The following is a 10,138-nucleotide window of genomic DNA, read 5'->3' as shown; positions in this document are numbered from 1 at the left end:
AAAGAAAAAATAATAAATAAAATAAAAGCAATATCTTTGTTCTTCAGCCACCCTTGTCCTGTGTCGGTCTTTGGGGCACAATTAAGCTGCCAACCCGCAGTGCCATTGCCCGAGCCAGCCAAAAGAAAGAACTCTGCAAGGAGAAAAGACCAGGCTACAGTTCAGGCCAGCCCTGCAGAAAAACAGAGAACAGGCCTCTCAAGCAGAGGAGACCTTCCCTTGGCCATTTTGGGTCACTGTTCCCAAGAAACAAGGTCCATAGCCCCCAGGGTGCACCAGAGCCTAGGGCACCATGCCCCCACATTTCTGATGGGCCTCACTTTGCTACCAGTCTTCCTAATGTGTCCAGACTACAGCTGCAAAGCTGGCCTTGTAAATGAGCCACAGGAATTTTTTGGGCTTGGGCCCAGTTTGCTATTGGCATGCAAACATGGCCAGAGTCTGGGGCTCTGAATCCTATTACTTAGTAGTGAAAAGAAAAGGTTGATTAAGTTGAAAAATAATAATTCATTTCTATGGGGCTTTGATTTGTACAAAGCTCTTCCTCCTAATAACCATTTGAGGTGAGTAGCTGAGGCACTGGTATTCCTGTTTGACAGCCACACCAGCCAGTTATCACACTGCTAGTGTCAGAGTCAAGACTTGAACACAGGCATGATGGTTGGGCTCAAAATCTGCAATTCTTTCTCTAGTGCCCAAGGCTCTTGGGAGGTAGGTCATTATAGCCCGAAAAAAGATTGGATCCTAGCTCAAGAGCTAGAAGGGGCTGTTAAATGTCCAGCCAAAGGTCACACATGTAAGAGGCAAAATCAGAACCCAGATCCCAGGAATTCTAGGACCGCTACATGGTGCTGCCTCCCCAGGGGGAGAAACAGGCCCAAAAAATCCCTTGGATTGCAGAGAGTCAGAAGGATCCTCAGAGAATATTTGTGAATCCCAGTCAACCTCCTAGTCAAGTGGGCATGGGATTTTTGCTAGAACAAAGCACTGTTGATTGAATCACTGATCACATTCCTGACATCCGCATTTCTGTACCCTCTTTTCAGTGCCAGATAAGTGAGAATGTTCACAAGTGCAGGGGCAGAGATTTCCAGCTTTCAGGATCCAGGATGATTCCCATATTTGGCAGATATGCAAAGTGAGGCCCAAAGAAATTCAGTGATTTGCCCAAGAATGCTCAAAGAAAGGAAAGGCCTTTTCTGTGCATGTTACTGAGTTATTACTACTAATAAATATACCCAGCAAGCCATTCCTTGTAACAATTTAAAAAAAGGAAAAAAGAGCGAGGTCATTCAACCCTACTAACACATTGATCCAGTCTGAAGATATATGTACTGTCCCACACCCATAGCCCCCCACCTCTACAAACAGGGCAGGCCTCAAAATAAAATTTCCATTAACAACCATGTTCCCATCCCAGAGTTTATTCCCGTTTCTCCCCAAACCACCTGGAGTTGCATTTTGCAACCCTCCCAGCCCTGGAAGATGTCTTTGCAACACACTCAACTGTTCTAACCTGCCAGGACCTCGGGGGCCCCAGACCCTGTGTGGCTGGGAACATTATTCCTTCGAAGTCACTGGGAATGGGCCTTGGGAGGGGCCCCTTCCTGTGCCCTGCTTCATTTTTTCTGGGAGGAGGGAGGGAGGGGAGAAGCCAGAGGGGCTTTTTGTATCGGGAGTGGGAGTGGTTGAACTCTCTTCTCCCCATTGCCAAAGCAAAATACAGGGTGGAGCAGCTCCTTGGTGGCTGGAGTTGGTCATATGGGCAGGCTGAAAAGCTGGGGCCTCCCAAGGCTTCAGTTACCTTTCCGTTCATGGGTTTGGGGGTCAGGTTGCTGGCTTGCTCTCTTAAGATTCCATGCAGCTAGAGCAGAGTAGGAAGGGACCTTAGAAATCATCTTGTCCATTTTCTTGAGAGGAAAACTGAGGCCCTGAGAGATTGAGACAGACAAGGTCACACAGTGAATAAATAGCAGGATTTGAACTTGGGTCTTCCTGACTTCAAGACCAGCATTTTCATGTACATAAAGCCGGATGTTTCCAAACCCACTATCTCATTTACCCCTTACAACAACTCTGGGAGGTCAATAGAGCAATACATTGAGGAACCTTAAAGATGATATTATTTTATAGAGGAAGAAACTGAGGTCCAGAGATGCTTAACCAAATAGATTTAGGGCTGAAGGATAACTCAGTGCCAAATCCCCTTATCTCACTAATGAGGAAACCCAGGCACTGAGAGATAAAGGCACTTGCTCTCATCACACAGCCAGTAAGCAGAGCCAAGCTTCCTCTGGCCTCACAGTCAGTGTCTTTCCACTGCCCTGTGCTGCCCCCTAGAAGTGACTCATCCTAGGTCACAAGGTTACACACTAAGTGGTAATACAGGTAGGCTAAGGAGTGGAGCTGCTGGGCCGTAGATCTAAAAGCTGGAAGACTTCTGAGCCCCACTACTCGGAAGGGGCCACAGGTGAGTGAAAACAAAGATGCGGTTTTTTCCCTTCTAAGTGCACTGACCTCACAAAACCTGTCTATGGACCTCAGGTTTCCTTTGTAATCTTCTGCCTTTATTTCATGCATTTAAAAATATTACTCTGGGGGCAGCTAGGTGGCGCACCAGCCTTGGATTCAGGAGGACCTCAGTTCAAATCTGGCCTCAGACCAGACACTTGACACTTACTAGCTGTGTGACCCTGGATAAGTCACTTAACCCCAAATGCCTCACCCCCCCAAATTTTTACTCTGAGGAGTTCACAAGCTTCACCAGTCTGCCAAATGGGGTGCATAACACAAAAAAGGTTAAGAAGCCCTGCTCTAGTCCAGGGTGGGAACCCTGCAACCTCAAGGCCACATGTGGCCTGTGTCTAGTCCAATCGCCTCATTTTATAGATCTAGAGCTGGAAGGGACCTCAGAGGCCAGCTAGTCCAGCATTTTACAGAGGGGGAAACCGAGGCCTAGGAAAGCAAAGACACTTGTCTAAGGTCATATAATAAATGGTATTGCCAAGATTAGAACTCAGGTCCACTGACTCTAAATCCTGTGCTCAGGCCACTAGACTACCCAGTTGACTAAACAACTGTGTCATAATTCAGCCTGTATCAGTAATAAAATAACCAACCTATCTTTGTTTCAAGGGCAGCTAGGTGGCACTTCATCAAGCCTACAGCCAGCAAGACTCCTTTCCCTGAGTTTAAATCTGGCCTCTGACACTTCCTAGCTGTGTGACACTGGGCAAGTCACTTCACCGAGTCTGCCTCAGTTTCCTCATCTGTCAAATGAGCTGGAGAAAGAAACGACAAACCACTCCAGTATCTTTGCCAAGAAAACCTCAAAATGGTGTCACAGAGAGTCAGACACAACTGAAATGACTGAACAACAACAACAACAGAGTCTTGTTTCATACTATTGCTTTCACCTATTCTTCCCCCCTCAGCCTGTCACCATGTCTGGAATGTACTTCATCCTCACCTCCTGTTCTGAGAATCCTTAGTTTCTTTCAAAACTCAGTTCATGAAATCTTCCCTGATCCCCCCCATGCTAGTACCTCCTCACAATAATTTTGTATTAATACACTTGTTCTATATGTATGTGTGTATATATGCATACACTGACATAGATACACATTGTGACCTCTGAGGGCAGGGACTGCTTTTTTTTTAATTGGCAATTCGGGTTAAGTGACTTGCCCAGGGTCACACAGCTAGTGCTGTTATGTGTCTGAGGCCGGATTTGAACTCGGGTCCTCCTGACTTCAGGGCTGGTGCTCTATCCACTGTACCACCTAGCTGCCCCTAACTGGTTCATTTTGGTCTTTGTCTCTCTAGTGCTTAGCACACCCTGGGCACTCAGCAAGTATTTGTTGACTGACTGCTTGTCCTTGTCCAAGGTCACCCTGAGAGGCAGCATAGTACAGTAGAGAGAGTAGTGGCCCCACCTGGCAGGCTTGTTGTGATGATCAATGAGATAATATTCCATAAAGCACTTGGCATAGTGCCTAGCACAGGGGAGGTCCTTAATAAATGCTTATTCCCTTCCTTTCCCCTCCCCTCCCCCTAGGGTAATACAATGGCTGAGGGAAAACCTAGTATAGTGAAGAGGCAGTGCAATCAGATGGAAAAACACTGGGTTTGGAGTCAGAGGACCTGGGTTTGAATTCTGGCATAAACAAATCACCTCCTAGGGCCTCAGTTTCCCCCTCTGTAAAATGAAGAGTTGGACTAGTGGCCTCTATGGTCTCTTCTAGTTCTATGCTCTTATATATGACCATAGGAAAGTCACTTACCCCCTCAGGGCCTCAGTTTCCCCCTCTGTAAAATGAGGAAATTGGAGCTGATAGCTTCTGAGGGCCCTCCCAGGTCTAAATCTATTATTATCTTATAATCATTCCACACAGTCCCTGCCCTCAAGGCGCTTACCATGGAGTTGGGAATTTAAACTGCCCTTTGGCATTGGATACACAGGTCTAGCTGTCATGCAAGTGGAAGAAGTCCAGGTGGGGAAACAGGAGCTCCTAAGGCCAGTACCAGCTTGAGAGACCTGGGAGCAAGCCACTATTTTGTACCATTCAGTTTAGTGGTCAGTGGTCTGGAATCCCCTCTGCGCCTCAGTTTCTCCCTCTATAAAACAAAGGGTTCAATCTAGGTGATTACTAAGGTTCTTTCAAGCTCAAACATTCTCTACCTAATTCATCCTGTGATGTGGAGGTGACCCTGGGCTCTCGAAGCCTGTGCCAATAGAATGCAACTGGGATGGGTCCTGCCAAATTGGAAGGACTTTGAATGGCAGCCTGGAAGGAGCCAGGGTTGTCTGAGGGCCAGCTACGCTCAAGGCTGAGGCCCACAAACAATCTAGCTCAGGAAGCCTGCCCACTGAGGGTCCACAGGGCAAAGGAGAAAGAGAGAGAGTCCTTCACAAAGTGCATGGGAAGATGCCCTTCAGCTGGCGAGGGGAAGGAAAGGGGGAGTTGGCCCAGGAAAGGCTTCATGGAGACCACGGGACCTCTAAGAGTTGGCCCTGGAGGGAAGAAACAGATTTCAAAAGGTGGAGACAAAGAAATAACTCTTCCCAGCTTGAGGCCTACAAAGAAGTAAGAGATGACAGGACCACATCAGGGAGCAGCTCAGAGGGGACCATTTGGACATGAACATAACATACAAAAAGGAGAGGGAGGTGGAACTGGGCTGGAAAGGTAGAGTGGAATCAGATTGTTGTTCAGTCCTTTTTCAGTTGTGTCTGACTCTTAGTAACCTCATTTGGGGTTTTCTTGGCAGAGATACTGGAGTGGCTTGCCATTTTCTTTTCCAGTTCATTTTACAGATGAGGAAACTGAGGCAAACAGGATAAAGTGACTTGCCCAGGGTTACGCAGTTAGAAAGTATCTGAGACCTGGATTTGAATTTAGGTCTTCCTGACTTCAGGCCTGGTATTCTATCCACCAGGCCAAGGAGTTCATACTTTAGCCCAAAGTCAGTAGGGAGCTGTTGATGGGTTCTGAGCAGGACAGTATCATGATCACATCTGTACCTTAGTAAGGTGCTTTTTGACCTCTGTGTGAAATGTGGCCTGGAGAGGGGGAAAGCAATTAGGAGACCATTAAAATCCAGGAAAGAGGTGATGAAGGCCTGAAGTCAGACAGCAACTCTGAGTCGATAAAAATGTAGATGTGAGCAACTTTGTGGAAGTAGAATTAGTAAGACTTGTCAGCTGATTGTATAACAAATAGATGCATGTTTCAAGTTGGCTGTGCTTATGAAGTGAAAGAAATGGTAGGGGTATGTGATATACCAGGGGTGGGGAACCTGTGGCCTCGAGACCACACGTGGCTCTCTAGGTCCTCAAGTGTGGCCCTTTGACTGAATCCAGACTTCACAGAACAAATTCTTTGAATTCTGTGAAGTTTGGATTTACTCAAAGAGCCGTACCACATTTGAGAACCTAGGGGGCCACATGTGGCTTCGAGGCTCCTGGTTCATCACCCCTAGGATATACCTTTCAGTCACCAGAAACCTGAACTGAACAATTTAAAGGCAAAAGATGGCAGGCCCAAAGGGCCGTCAAGGGCTTCTCCTTGCTTGAGTCTGCCATTAAACCACATGCCCTTGTTCCACTAGCCTTGTGCTAGCCGTGGTGAGGCCATGTTAGAAACAAAGGCCTCTAGCAAGCACCAGGTCCTGAGTCTGTGCCCTATGTTGCAGTGAATCAAGAGGCTTCATCAACCAGCATGTGTGGCTATTATACTCCTTTGTTCAATCTCAGGAGGAGCTAAGCAAACCCAACTGTACATTCCATAGAGTTCCTGGGTTCTGGCTCCAGGCCTCTCCTCTCTTATCTCAGTATACTATCTCAGTCACCTCAGGATTCACCTATCATCTCTGTGGAGGTGACATCCAGATGGACAGAGCCAACCCTCATCTCTATCCTGAGGTGGGATCCCACATATTCTCTTGGACATCTCATAGGCAGCTCAAACTGAACAGGCCTGAAGCCCAATGCATCCTCTTTCCCACAGGGCCACTCCTCCTAATTTCCTTCTTTCTGTAGAGGGCACTACCATCCTTCCAGTCATCCAAGTTCCCGGCTGAGATTCTTCCTCTCCTTCACACCCCATCATGGGGTGTGATTTAAGAGCACTTGTCAGATCTTATCAATGTCACCTTCTTACCATTGCTCACATCTCGTACCATCTTTTCTCTCTATTCATATCACAGTCCCCTTGGTACAGGCCCTCATCGCAGAGCTGACTGCAGCAGACTCCTAATTAAACTCCGCAGCCACCATTTCCCTCTTCAATCCATTTGCTATACTACTGCCAAATTGTTATTATTAAATTACTAAAGTGCTGGTCTGTGGTGAAATCACAAATGAATAAATTTTTTTAAATGATCAGAACTAAGCTAGCAAAAATCAAGACTGTGAAAAAAAGAGATGATCACTTACCAAAATACAAAATACTCAAATTAACAGAATATGAAACAGACATCATAAACTTTCCAAGCCTGAAAAATAAAATTGAATATGCCAAGGTATGTGTTGGGGGGGAACAAACCTTGGTCCAGGAGGATATATATTAGTGAATTTTATCAAATGTTAAGGAGCAATTAATACTTATGCTATTGACGCTATTCTCAAAGGCTGAGAAGGAAAACATACTTTTTATCATACAAAAAAAGATCCCTTTATGCTTACACTTTGTAGGATTTTTAGGGTATGTGAGTGTATACTTTGTCAAAGGCTTTTCTGAATCTATTGATACAATAATGTGTCGGTGGATATTTTTGTTTTTTTAATGTGATTATGTTAATTGTTTTCCAAATGTTTGACCATCCTTGCATCCTTGGTATAAATCCAACTTGGCCATTGTGAACAATTTTATTTTTGCTCTTTTGCTGTAGATTTTTTGCTAAGGTTTAATATTTATCTAACGTTTCCCCAACAATAGTCATTAGTGATATCGGTCTGTTATTGCTTCATCTTTCCTTGATTTGGGTATTAGGACTCTATTTGTGTCAAAGAAGAAATTTTATAGAAGAGATAAATATGAGGAATTCAGAGAAGACTTACATGAATTGATTCAGGGTGGAGTTAGCAAAAAAGGGGGAAGCTATGTACAATGACCATAATGCTATAAAAGGAAACATGTTTGAACAGAGTGGCTCAGGTGATGTCTGGTGCTGCCTAGTGCAGCAGGCACACAGTCACGAAGAGGTGATTTCATTTTGCTTTTATGTACAGCTTTATTGCTTGTCTTTTTCTTTTCAAAGAGTAAAACAATGTACAGAGTGTTCAAGCATGTTTGCTTCGGTCCTATGGGAATTAGGCTCCTTTATGCCATTGTCACATGATGAAGGCTCAGTGAAAAATAGTTGAGGGTTAAGGGCCCCAAAGCCAGAGGGTTGGGGCCCAGCACTAACCTAACTGGGTAAATTCACACTAACCTTACTTCCTTACACTAGCCAGTCAGTGTGGTTACCTAGAGAAAAGTGGAGCTAGGGCCTAGAAGGTTGTCTTCTGTCTGAGAACATTAAAGCACTTGGAATTTTGGCCTTTCCTCTCATTTGGATGGAAGGCCAGAGGCATCAGGGCACTTAATCCAACTTCTGATCCTTCCTGTTGAATAGGAAGAATCAGGTTGGTGGCTAGCAGTGCCATCTGGTGATAAAAATTGGATGTAACAGGCAAGGGAAGAGGAAATTAATCCAAGGTTTGGTGTGGTCATAAACAGAAAAAAGAAAGCTGAGTTTCTGATCCAGCTCAGAGCTGCCTAGTGCCAAATTGTAGTGGCTGAACTTACTTGCAATCTCTAGTCCCCAAAGATTTCTGGCAGAGGGCATTGGCTCTAACGCTGAAGGTGTCATGCCTTACTTTTATGGGAGGACTATCTATGGGAGACAAGTGAGTGAGTGAATGAGTGAGTGAATGAATGAATGAGTGAAGCATTTATTAAGAGCATCAAGCTAATTTATTAGTCTAATGATTATTTAATTTTTAATTTAATATTTAAATTTAATTATATTAATTTGTAGATATTAATATATCATATAATCATATATAATCATATATAATAAATATATAAAACACATGCTTATATATAATTATATAAATTTAATATTAATTTAAATGCATTATTTTAAGCTAATTAATAAGCTGGCTTATTAATAAGTCAATTATTAAGCTCATTGTTATTATTAAGAGCTATATGCAAAATGCTTTAGCTACAAATAGAAAAGTGAGCCAATCCCCACCCTCACAGAGTTCACATTTTAATGGGGGAAATAGCACATATGGAAAGTTTTAGCTGCAAGTCATTTGGAAAGGTCTCATGGTCCTTAGGGTACATCAGCAAAGCAAATGTTAATTCCTCCTTTCAAATGTCATTTCCACTGACAAACTCATATCAGTTTCTGATGTTGAACCCTTTGACAGTGTCAAGAACTTCGGGGACAAGAATTTTGTTTTCTGGGTCTTCAGTAGCTGTGGCTGTAGCACCTGTAGGAGCAGGGGCTAGGCTGCATCTGGTGGGTGGGGGGTGCTGCTTTCTAGGAGGGCCCTGGGCTGGAAGCTCTGCTATTCCCAGGGCTCTAGAGCTCAGGGTCCTGGGCTATCACTAATGATAAAACCATTATTCAAAAGATTTTTTTTTTTGGTGAGGTAATTGGGGTTAAGTGACTTGCCCAGGGTCACACAGCTAGTAAGTGTCAAGTGTTTGTTATGAGACTGGATTTGAACTCAGGTCCTCCTGACTTTAGGGCCAGTGCTCTATCCACCGCACCACTTAGCTGCCCCAGAGGATCTTAAGAATTCCAGCATAGCAGGCCTCCAAATTCATGTTTAGAGAGCATGGAATCAGGATGCCTCTATTGCCTGCCTGCTCCACTCTACCTAGAGTTGAAACTTCTAGACTCAATATATCTGTGTACAGAGAACTCCACTTGCCTGTCTTCTAGCTTTATTTTGGCTGCAGAAATGCCTCTGAGAATAAGAACTTCTCTCTCCCCCAGATCTGAGAGGGGCATCCATAGCAGAACCACACCTCAGAATAAGCAATTTAGCCAGCTTCCAAGGGAGCCCATGGGAAGAGGATTGGTTGGGGAGGGGTCTGCGGCACACCTTTTAAAGTTTCTTTTCCTAAATGCACACATATTTAATACAAGAGATTTGTACTAGACATTTGCACAACACACTTAATACAACACATTCTGTGTTTTGGGGATGCCAAGCCAAATGCACTCCAGTGAAGAGGTCTGAAGCTATGGTACAGTTGAGGCAGCACCAGATTGGGAGGCAGAGGATTGAATGCTGCTTCTGTTACTTGCCCTTTACTTACCTAAAGCAAGTCTCCTGCTTTCTCTGGGCTGTGGGAGTTGGACTAAAGCATTTTCTTGGCACTGGAAACAGGCAAAGAGTTGTCCTAGTGAAAGATCAGCAGACTTAGACAGCCTTGGTTTGAATGCTGTATGACCTTGAGCAAATAACTTGCTGTCTCTGGGAAAGTACCTGGAAAATGAGGACGTTGGACCAGAGGATTTTTAAGGCTCCTTCCAGCTCTAAAGCCTGTGATCTTGAGTGGGCAGGGTTCCTGTGAGGCCCCAGACTGCCATAGGATACCCAGGAAGCCTGCCCAGGCCACACAGATGTGCT

This window comes from Phascolarctos cinereus, unplaced genomic scaffold (assembly GCF_003287225.1).
Source record: "Phascolarctos cinereus isolate Bilbo 61053 unplaced genomic scaffold, phaCin_HiC Scaffold_8;HRSCAF=390, whole genome shotgun sequence".
NCBI lineage: Eukaryota > Metazoa > Chordata > Mammalia > Diprotodontia > Phascolarctidae > Phascolarctos > Phascolarctos cinereus.
This window is presented reverse-complemented; position numbering follows the sequence as displayed.